This window comes from Zea mays, chromosome 2 (assembly GCF_902167145.1).
Source record: "Zea mays cultivar B73 chromosome 2, Zm-B73-REFERENCE-NAM-5.0, whole genome shotgun sequence".
Classification (NCBI taxonomy): Eukaryota; Viridiplantae; Streptophyta; class Magnoliopsida; order Poales; family Poaceae; genus Zea; species Zea mays.
In genome coordinates, this window is record NC_050097.1 from 231,615,814 (window position 1) to 231,626,545 (window position 10,732).

Here is a 10,732-nt window from a genome sequence, read left to right on the forward strand (position 1 = left end):
GCTCGGGCTCGGCCACGGCAACAGAAGGCAGACTCAACCTCGGCTTCGGAGGAAACCCCACGTCGCCCTGCCTAGGGCACAGACCGCCACGTCAACAGGAGGCGCCATCATCATCCCACCCCGAATCGACTCGGGTCACGAAGAACAAGACCGGCATCTCATCCGGCCAGCTCCGCCAGAGAGGCAATGATGGCGCTCCACAAGCTCTATGACGACGGCGGCCCCTAGCTCTCTTACGGAAGCTGGACAACGTCAGCAGGGACTCGACCGCTCCAACAGCTGTCCCTCCATCAGGCTCCGCCGCACCTCCAACAGCCACGACATCACGCCAGCAGGGTGCCCAGATCTCTCCGGCTGCCACATTGGCATGTACCTAGGGCGCTAGCTCTCCCTCCGCTAGACACGTAGCACTCTGCTACATCCCATTGTACACCTGGATCCTCTCCTTACGACTATAAAAGGAAGGACCAGGGCCTTCTCAGAGAAGGTTGGCCGCGCGGGACCGAGGACGGGACAGGCGCTCTCTTGGGGCCGCTCGCTTCCCTCACCCGCGTGGACGCTTGTAACCCCCCTACTGCAAGCGCACCTGACCTGGGCGCGGGACGAACACGAAGGCCGCGGGACTTCCACCTCTCTCACGCTCGGCTCCGGCCGCCTCGCCTCTCCCCCCTTCGCGCTCGCCCACGCGCTCGACCCATCTGGGCTGGGGCACGCAGCACACTCACTCGTCGGCTTAGGGACCCCCCTGTCTCGAAACGCCGACAGTTGGCGCGCCAGGTAGGGGCCTGCTGCGTGCTGACGAACGGCTCCCCGTCAAGCTCCAGATGGGCAGTCTCCAGCAACCTCTCCGGCCCGGGACGGTGCTTCGTTTCGGGACTCTTGAGTTCATGTCCTTCGACGGCAGCTACGACATGACACTTCTTCCACCGCCGCGCGACTACGACAATGGCGGCCGACAACCCGCCCGCCGGCGGCGGAATCGACGACGTCTACCCCGCGTGGTGGAAGAGCAACATTCGGGCTCGCTCCGTTCTCTCCCCCGCCAACGGAGGAGGAGGCGGGGCCGTCAAGGCCAGACGGGAGGCCACGCTTCGCCGGCCGTCGAGCGAATCGACGCCCCCGACGCCCCGACGGAAGGCACGCCGGACGTCGACCTCGCGTTCGAGACGGAGGCAAGCGCCGTCCCCCCGCGGCACGCTGACCCCGAGCAAGAAGACGACGCCGGCGCGCTCGCGGAAAGCCTGCAGGACGTCGCCCTCGAACCAGAGATGACGGCGCAACCAGTCCCCGATGTGACTACGTCGCTCCACGTCGACCAAAAGGTAACGACTAACTCCCATCTTGCGTCATTTCGACTCGGCCTCAACCCGCCAAACGACCTCGTTTTGGCGGGCGCTCTCATTGAGGCGAGTGCAACCCCACTGAGGTTCTGTATGCGGTCGCCTTGGGACCAACTGATGGACGTCTCGACCTACGGGCCCTCCGGGTCCGAGGAAGATGACGATCCCAGCATCGGTTGGGATTTCTCCGGACATGGCAACCCCAGTGCCATGCGGGACTTCATGACCGCATGTGACTACTGTCTATCCGACCGTTCCGACGGAAGCCGCAGCCTCGGTGACGAGAGCTGCGGCCCAAGCCGCGAATGTTTCCACATCGAGCTAGGGGATCCCACCGAAGGCAACCATCTTGGCATGCCGGAGGATGGTGATCTCCCTAGGCCGGTGCCTCGCGCCGACATCCCACGGGAGCTAGCTGTGGTCCCCGCTCCGGCGGGGGGTTACGACCCACAACTCGAGCAAGTCCGCGAGGCGCAGGCCAGGCTCAATGAGGGAACAGGGGCGCTTGAGCCGATCCGTCGGGACGCCGGACAGGCATGGGTGGGCCAACCCCTGGCCGGAGAAATACGTCATCTGCCCCAAGGTCTCCAGCACCGCGTCGCCAACGACGTCAGGATCAGGCCGCCGCCCGCATCCAGCGGGGTCGGTCAGAACCTGGCGACCGCAGCGATGCTCATCCGCGCGATGCCGGAGCCGTCAACCACCGAGGGGCGGCGAATACAGGGAGAACTCAAGAATCTCCTGGAAGGCGCTGCGGCCCGGCGGGCCGAGAGCACTGCATCCCGGAGGCAAGGATATCCCTCGGAACCTCATGCCGCGACTTCCCGATTCATGCGGGAGGCCTCGGTCTACACCGGGCGCACGCGCAACACCGCGCCTGCGGCCCCGGGCCACCTCGGCAACGAGCACCATCGACGCGACCGTCGGGCTCACCTCGACGAAAGGGTGCGCCGAGGCTACCACCCCAGGCGTGGGGGGCGCTACGACAGCGGGGAGGATCGGAGTCCTTCGCCCGAACCACCCGGTCCGCAGGCCTTCAGTCGAGCCATCCGACGGGCGCCATTCCCGACCCGGTTCCGACCCCCGACTACTATCACAAAGTACTCGGGGGAAACGAGACCGGAACTGTGGCTCGCGGACTACCGCCTTGCCTGCCAACTGGGCGGAACGGACGACGACAACCTCGTCATCCGCAACCTCCCCCTGTTCCTCTCCGACACTGCTCGCGCCTGGTTGGAGCACCTGCCTCCGGGGCAGATTTCCAACTGGGGCGACTTGGTCCAAGCCTTCGCTGGCAATTTCCAGGGCACATACGTGCGCCCCGGGAACTCCTGGGACCTTCGAAGCTGCCGGCAACAGCCGGGGGAGTCGCTCCGGGACTACATCCGGCGATTCTCGAAGCAGCGCACCGAGCTGCCCAACATCACCGACTCGGATGTCATCGGCGCGTTCCTCGCCGGCACCACTTGCCGCGACCTGGTGAGCAAGCTGGGTCGCAAAACCCCCACCAGGGCGAGCGAGCTGATGGACATCGCCACCAAGTTCACCTCCGGCCAGGAGGCGGTCGAGGCTATCTTCCGAAAGGACAAGCAGCCCCAGGGCCGCCCGTCGGAAGAAGCTCCCGAGGCGTCTGCTCCGCGCGGCGCCAAGAAGAAAGGCAAGAAGAAGTCGCAATCGAAACGCGACGCCGCAGACGCGGACCTTGTCGCCGCCGCCGAGTATAAGAACCCTCGGAAGCCCCCCGGAGGTGCAAACCTCTTCGACAAGATGCTCAAGGAGCCGTGCCCCTACCATCAGGGGCCCGTCAAGCACACCCTCAAGGAGTGCGTTATGCTTCGGCGTCATTTCCACAGGGCCGGGCCACCCGCCGAGGGTGGCAGGGCCCACGACGACGACAAGAACGAAGAACACCCAGCAGGGGGGTTCCCCGAGGTCCGCGACTGCTTCATGATCTATGGAGGGCATGCGGCGAATACCTCGGCTCGGCACCGCAAGCAAGAGCGCCGGGAGGTCTGCTCGGTGAAGGTGGCGGCGCCAGTCTACCTAGACTGGTCCGACAAGCCCATCACTTTCGACCGGGCCGAACACCCCGACCATGTGCCGAGCCCGGGGAAATACCCGCTCGTCGTCGACCCCGTTGTCGGCGATGTCAGGCTCACCAAGGTCCTGATGGACGGGGGCAGCTGCCTCAACATCATCTACGCCGAGACCCTCAAGCTTCTGCGCGTCGATCCGTCCTCCGTCCGAGCAGGTGCTGCGCCCTTCCACGGGATCATCCCTGGGAAGCGCGTCCAGCCCCTCGGGCGACTCGACCTCCCAGTCTGCTTCGGGACACCCTCCAACTTCCGAAGGGAGACCCTGACGTTCGAAGTGGTCGGGTTCCGAGGAACCTACCACGCCGTGTTAGGGAGGCCATGCTACGCGAAGTTCATGGCCGTCCCCAACTACACCTACCTGAAGCTCAAGATGCCGGGCCCCAACGGGATCATCACCGTCGGCCCCACGTACAAACACGCGTTCGAATGCGACGTGGAGTGCGTGGAGTATGCCGAGGCCCTCGCCGAGTCCGAGGCCCTCATCGCCGACCTGGAGAACCTCTCCAAGGAGGTCCCAGACGTGAAGCGCCATGCCGGCAACTTCGAGCCAGCGGAGACGGTCAAGGCCGTCCCCCTCGACCCCAGCGGCGACACCACCAAGCAGATCCGGATCGGTTCCGGGCTCGACCCCAAATAGGAAGCAGTGCTCGTCGACTTTCTCCGCGCAAACGCCGACGTCTTTGCGTGGAGTCCCTCGGACATGCCCGGCATACCGAGGGATGTCGCCGAGCACTCGCTGGATATTCGGGCCGGAGCCCGACCCGTCAGGCAGCCTCTGCGCCGATTCGACGAGGAGAAGCGCAGAGCGATTGGCGAAGAGATCCACAAGCTAATGGCGGCAGGGTTCATCAAAGAGGTATTCCATCCCGAATGGCTTGCCAACCCTGTGCTTGTGAGGAAGAAAGGGGGGAAATGGCGGATGTGTGTAGACTACACTGGTCTCAACAAAGCATGTCCGAAGGTTCCCTACCCTCTGCCTCGCATCGACCAAATCGTGGATTCCACTGCTGGGTGCGAAACCCTGTCCTTCCTCGATGCCTACTCGGGGTATCACCAGATCCGGATGAAAGAGTCCGACCAGCTCGCGACTTCTTTCATCACGCCGTTCGGCATGTACTGCTACATCACCATGCCGTTCGGCCTGAGGAATGCAGGCGCGACGTACCAGCGGTGCATGAACCATGTGTTCGGCGAACACATCGGTCGCACAGTCGAGGCCTACGTCGATGACATCGTGGTCAAGACACGGAAGGCTCCCTACCTCCTCTCCGACCTTGAAGTGACATTCCGGTGTCTCAAGGCGAAAGGAGTCAAGCTTAATCCTGAGAAGTGTGTCTTCGGGGTGCCCCGAGGCATGCTCCTAGGGTTCATCGTCTCTGAGCGAGGCATCGAGGCCAACCCGGAGAAGATTGCGGCCATCACCAGCATGGGGCCCATCAAGGACTTAAAAGGGGTACAGAGGGTCATGGGATGCCTCGCGGCCCTGAGCCGCTTCATCTCACGCCTCGGCGAAAGAGGTCTGCCTCTGTACCGCCTCTTAAGGAAGGTCGAGTGTTTCGTTTGGACCCCTGAGGCCGAGGAAGCCCTCGGCATCCTGAAGGCGCTCCTTACAAAGGCGCCAGTCTTGGTGCCGCCGGCGGACGGAGAAACCCTCTTGGTCTACGTCGCCGCGACCACTCAGGTGGTTAGCGCCGCGATTGTGGTCGAAAGGCAGGAGGAAGGGCATACATTGCCCGTTCAGAGGCCGGTCTACTTCATCAGCGAAGTGCTGTCCGAGACTAAGATCCGCTACCCACAAGTTCAAAAGCTGCTGTATGCTGTGATCCTGACGAGGCGGAAGCTACGACACTACTTCGAGTCCCATCCGGTAACTGTGGTGTCATCCTTCCCCCTGGGGGAGATCATCCAGTGCCGAGAGGCCTCGGGCAGGATCGCAAAGTGGGCAGTGGAGATCATGGGCGAAACGATCTCGTTCGCCCCTCGGAAGGCCATCAAGTCCCAAGTGTTGGCGGATTTCGTGGCTGAATGGGTCGACACCCAACTACCAACGACTCCGATCCAACCGGAGCTCTGGACCATGTTTTTCGACGGGTCGCTGATGAAGACGGGGGCCGGTGCGGGCCTTCTCTTCATCTCGCCCCTCGGAAAGCACTTGCGCTACGTGCTGCGCCTCCACTTCCCGGCGTCCAACAATGTGGCCGAGTACGAAGCTCTAGTCAACGGATTGCGGATCGCCATCGAGCTAGGGGTCAGACGCCTCGACGCCCGCGGTGACTCGCGGCTCATCATCGACCAAGTCATGAAGAACTCCCACTGCCGCGACCCGAAGATGGAGGCCTACTGCGACGAGGTTCGGCGCCTGGAAGACAAGTTCTTCGGGCTCGAGCTCAACCACATCGCTCGGCGCTACAACGAAACCGCAGACGAGCTGCCAAGATAGCCTCGGGGCGAACGACAGTCCCCCCGGACGTCTTCTCCCGGGATCTACATCAACCCTCCGTCAAGCTCGACGACGCGCCCGAGCTTGAGGTACCCTCGGCTCAGCCCGAGGTACCCTCGGCTCAGCCCGAGGTACCCTCGGCTCAGCCCGAGGTACCCTCGGCCCCCGAGGGCGAGGCGTTGAACGTCGAGGAAGGGCAGAGCGGGGCTACGCCAGACCAAGATTGGCAGGCCCCATACCTGCAATATCTCCGTCGAGGAGAGCTACCCCTCGACCAAGTCGAGGCTCGGCGGGTAGCGCGACGCGCCAAGTCATTCGTCTTGCTGGGCGACGAAGAGGAACTCTACCATCGCAGCCCCTCGGGCATCCTCCAGCGATGCATCCCCATCGCCGAAGGTCGGGAACTGCTGCAAGAAGTACACTCGGGGGCTTGCGGCCACCACGCAGCACCCCGAGCCCTTGTTGGAAATGCCTTCCGGCAAGGCTTCTACTGGCCAACGGCGGTGGCTGACGCCACTAGAATTGTCCGCACCTGCGAAGGGTGCCAATTCTATGCGAAGCGGACACACCTGCCCGCTCAGGCTCTACAGACAATACCCATCACCTGGCCCTTCGCTGTATGGGGTCTGGACCTCGTCGGTCCCTTGCAGAAGGCGCCCGGGGGCTACACGCACCTGCTGGTCGCCATCGACAAATTCTCCAAGTGGATCGAGGTCCGACCCCTGAACAGCATCAGGTCCGAGCAGGCGGTGGCATTCTTCACCAACATCATCCATCGCTTCGGGGTCCCGAACTCCATCATCACCGACAACGGCACCCAGTTCACCGGCAAAAAATTCTTGGATTTTTGCGAAGATCACCATATCCGGGTGGACTGGGCCGCCGTGGCTCATCCCATGTCGAATGGGCAGGTAGAGCGTGCCAACGGCATGATTCTACAAGGGCTCAAGCCTCGGATCTACAACGACCTCAACAAGTTCGGCAGGCGATGGATGAAGGAACTCCCCTCGGTGGTCTGGAGCCTAAGGACGACGCCGAGTCGTGCCACGGGCTTCACGCCGTTTTTCCTGGTCTACGGGGCTGAAGCTATCTTGCCCACTGACCTGGAATACGGCTCCCCAAAGGCGAGGGCCTACACCGAACAAAGCAACCAAGCCAGCCGAGAGGAATCGCTGGACCAGTTGGAGGAAGCTCGGGACAGGGCCTTACTACACTCGGCGCGGTACCAACAGTCCCTGCGACGCTACCACGCCCGAGGGGTCCGGTCCCGAGAACTCCAGGTGGGCGACCTGGTGCTTCGGCTGCGACAAGACGCCCGAGGGAGGCACAAGCTCACGCCCCCCAGGGAAGGGCCATTCGTCATCGCCAAAGTTCTGAAGCCCGGAACATACAAGCTGGCCAGCAATCAAGGCGAGATCTACGGCAACGCTTGGAACATCAAACAGCTACGTCGCTTCTATCCTTAAGATGTTTTCAAGTTGTTCATATACCTCGCACCTACGCAAAGTTTAGTTGTCAAGGAAGGGTCGGCCTAGCCTCGGCAAAACCCGACCCTCCCTCGGGGGCTAAAAAGGGGGAGACCCCCTCTGCGTCGAATTTTTCCTCGAAAAAGGATCTCTTTTTAGCAGGATTTCTTTCGTGCTTCTTGACTACTTCGGAAAGCGGATCCTGGAAACGACGAGGTACACGTAAGCAGCCAAGGCTGACCGAGCCGAGGGACTCCTACGCCTCCGGGATACGGATACCTCACTCGTCCCCTTCTGCGATAAGTAACTTGCGCTCGGATAAAGCGACTCCGTGGACCGAACGAGTCATCACGTTCGGAAGCTCTCCTGCCGAAGCAGTCCTTCAAGCTTTCTCGACTAAGTCGGGGACATGGCCTCATGGACGGGTGAAAGTACGCGTAAGCGGCAAGGCCGACCGAGCCGAGGGATTCCCACGCCTCTGGGATACGGATACCTCACTCGTCCCTTCCGCGAAAAGCAGCTCTTGCTCACACAAACATCCCTGTTACCGGCGAAGTCCAGATGCTCGAAACAGGAGGAAAAAAGGCGCAGCTTCGCAAGTGCAGCGAGGGTGTTTTCTTCTGGCCTCGGCGGCCGCAGGAAGCACACGCTACAAGATGATCGGATCCTGCAGGCTCGGGTCTTCACGCCGAAGGGAGCTGTAGCACCCTCGGCATCAATGACGTCTTCAGCAAAGCCCGACCCAGCCTCGGGCGGCGCCGCGGCCCAGGGGCTCCTCCGGGAATCCGGCCCGAGCAGGCGGCTCAACCGGTTACCCCTGGGGCCTCGGTCAACCGGCTCCCAAGGGCGCCAGCCCGATCCGAGGCCTCGACTGATCGACTTTGGCGTCGGCCCCGCTGACGGACAACACGGCTAGGCTCCGGCCAACCAGGTTCCCATTCTCGAGCCAACTCCGCCTCTGTTCATACTGATATCGCAACCCCCGGCCTCGGTCCACCGAAGGGCGGCCGAGGGGTCTCTTCAACTAAGCTAGAGGAACCCCAGGCAACAAGGCCGAGCGGGCCGAGGGATTCCTACGCCTCCGGGATACGGATACCTCACCCGTCACTTTGGCACGGGGCAACTCATGCTTGGTAAAGCGGTTCAGATAATCAAATAGGCGAGACCTAGTGCTCGAAAATGAGGAAAGAACACGGCTCAGTGCCGAAATTACATACACGTTCAGGCCTCGACAGCCACAATGAACGAACAACCCCCCTCCGAAGGGGAAGGCCTGCGGAGTAGCTGAAGAACGATGGGCGGCTCGCTGCCGCCCGTTCCAACCGCGACGGCCACCCCCCCTGCCCAAGACAGCGAAGCAGCGTAAGCAGCAGCCTTGGGGGAGGTGTCACGGCAGAAGGGCTCCCCCCCCGCTGAGGACGAGAACCAGCCATTCAGGCAGGGAGATGGGGACCCAGGGCCCCTAGCGCCCTGCATATCCTGGCATGGCTGGAGGAAGTCTCCGTGGGGCTCAAGGACGCCCTTCACCCCCGGGCGCAGGGGGAAGAAAGGGGCAGCCGACCCACGCGGAGGCGGCCCCCCGACTCGCCTCGTCTTCCATCTTGGCCTGGATGACGAAAATCCTTGAGGCCGGGAGAGGGGTAGAAGCCGCGGCCTGGCCCATTTTCCCCACCGTCGAACTAGAGGTCACCATCTTGGGTGACCGCCGGTGGCGGGGTATGGCCAGGCTGCGTGATGAAAATCCTTGAAGCCGAACGATGGCTGAGAGGTACCAACTCCCATGGAGTTGCGTTCCTCCAACGAGGAGGCGGAAAGGCGGCGGATACCCCCCATCCGGGGGCTTGGAAGACGGGAAGACCCGACGCTTAAGGGAGGAAGAAGACATGGTTGCCTTACGAAGGGAGCCTCCCTCCTTTTAAAGACAACTCCCCCTACGTGCGCCCCCAAGCGCCGCGGGCCGAGTCTTCTCCAACACGCTCCAAGGCCCTCCCCTGCGACTCGGGGGCTGGGTCCCGCATGTCATGCAAGCCGGCTCAGGGCAGAAGAAGCCAAACCGCCGCGCATGGTGCGCACGACCGTCCAGCGGTTACAGGCGACCCCCCATTTTCGCCCAGACCAACGGGCGGAAGGGGCGGGCAGCCATGCAGGCGGCATGCAACCGCGCCAGATGGACGCGCTTCTCCGACTTCTGACACGCCAGCCTGGAACCCAGGCCCACGCGTCGAGCAACCGGCACGCCAGTTGCTGCATGCAAGCAACCGCATCGCCACTTGTGCCACCATCGCGCCTCTTCGGTTGCGAAGCCTGTGCCACGACTCGAGGCGACCCAACAGCGCCAGACTGGCGCATCGGTCAAAGCGACCGAAAGTGGGCCAGCAGTAATAGCGGTGGCAGGCGGGCGGGCACAGCAGTCACGTCGTCAGCCAGGCTCACGTCCCATCCTGAGACAGCAAGGGAGCCTCCTCTCACGGCGTGAAGACGGTGCACTCGTGACCCATTCCTCGAACGGATCGCACGCGCGCAACGGCCGCTCCGCCAACCACTCACCCCGTCGCATTAACTCCGCGGCGAGACACGCGGCGCTTCTGGCAGGAGGAGCGCGCAACGCTTCACCTTCGCCGTAATAACCACGTCAGAAAAGGTACGCCACGTCGTCCGATTTCGTATCCTTTTCCGTTTTCCTCTTTCTCTATCTCTTGCAACAGGGACCGGGAAAGGGGGATACCCCGAAAGGGATCCTTCTCCGCGAAGGAACCGGGCTCCGAGCCCCCCATTACTGATCAGGGGTTCGAAGGCTGGCCCCCCGAGGGTTCAACAGTCGCCTCAGATCGCGTGGGCCCGACACCCACTACTGGTCAGGGGTTCGAAGGCCAGCCCCCCGAAGGGCTTCATGGCCGCCTCAGGCTACTCGGGCTCCGCGCCCATTACTGATCAGGGGTTCGAAGGCTGGCCCCCGAAGGGTTCACAGTCGCCTCAGACACCGAGCGAGGGATGACCAGGGGTACGTTCGATACATAACCGAGGCTCGGGCTGCGCTCCCGAGGTACCCTAGGACATTTCCGAGACCAGTGGGAACGATCTTGTAACGGAATCCCATCGGAGGGAGGCATCGAGCCCTCGGACTCCGTCGCCAGGGGACCGGGTCCGGCAAATCACCCGCAGGTACTTTTGGGCGTGCCTCTGGGCCCCTAGCCGACCCCCAACGAACGGGGCACGGACGTCCACTCGGATTACCCGCTTGCAGCTCACCGGAGACACCATGTTCGGTGCCCATCGAGGGTAACATGGCGCACACCCCCCCTCCTCCTTGCGGAAAGGCGACGTAGGGGCGTATGTAAAAAGCCGAGTCTGTCCCTGATCGTCCTCTCGCCCTGTGCAGAGGCTCGGGGG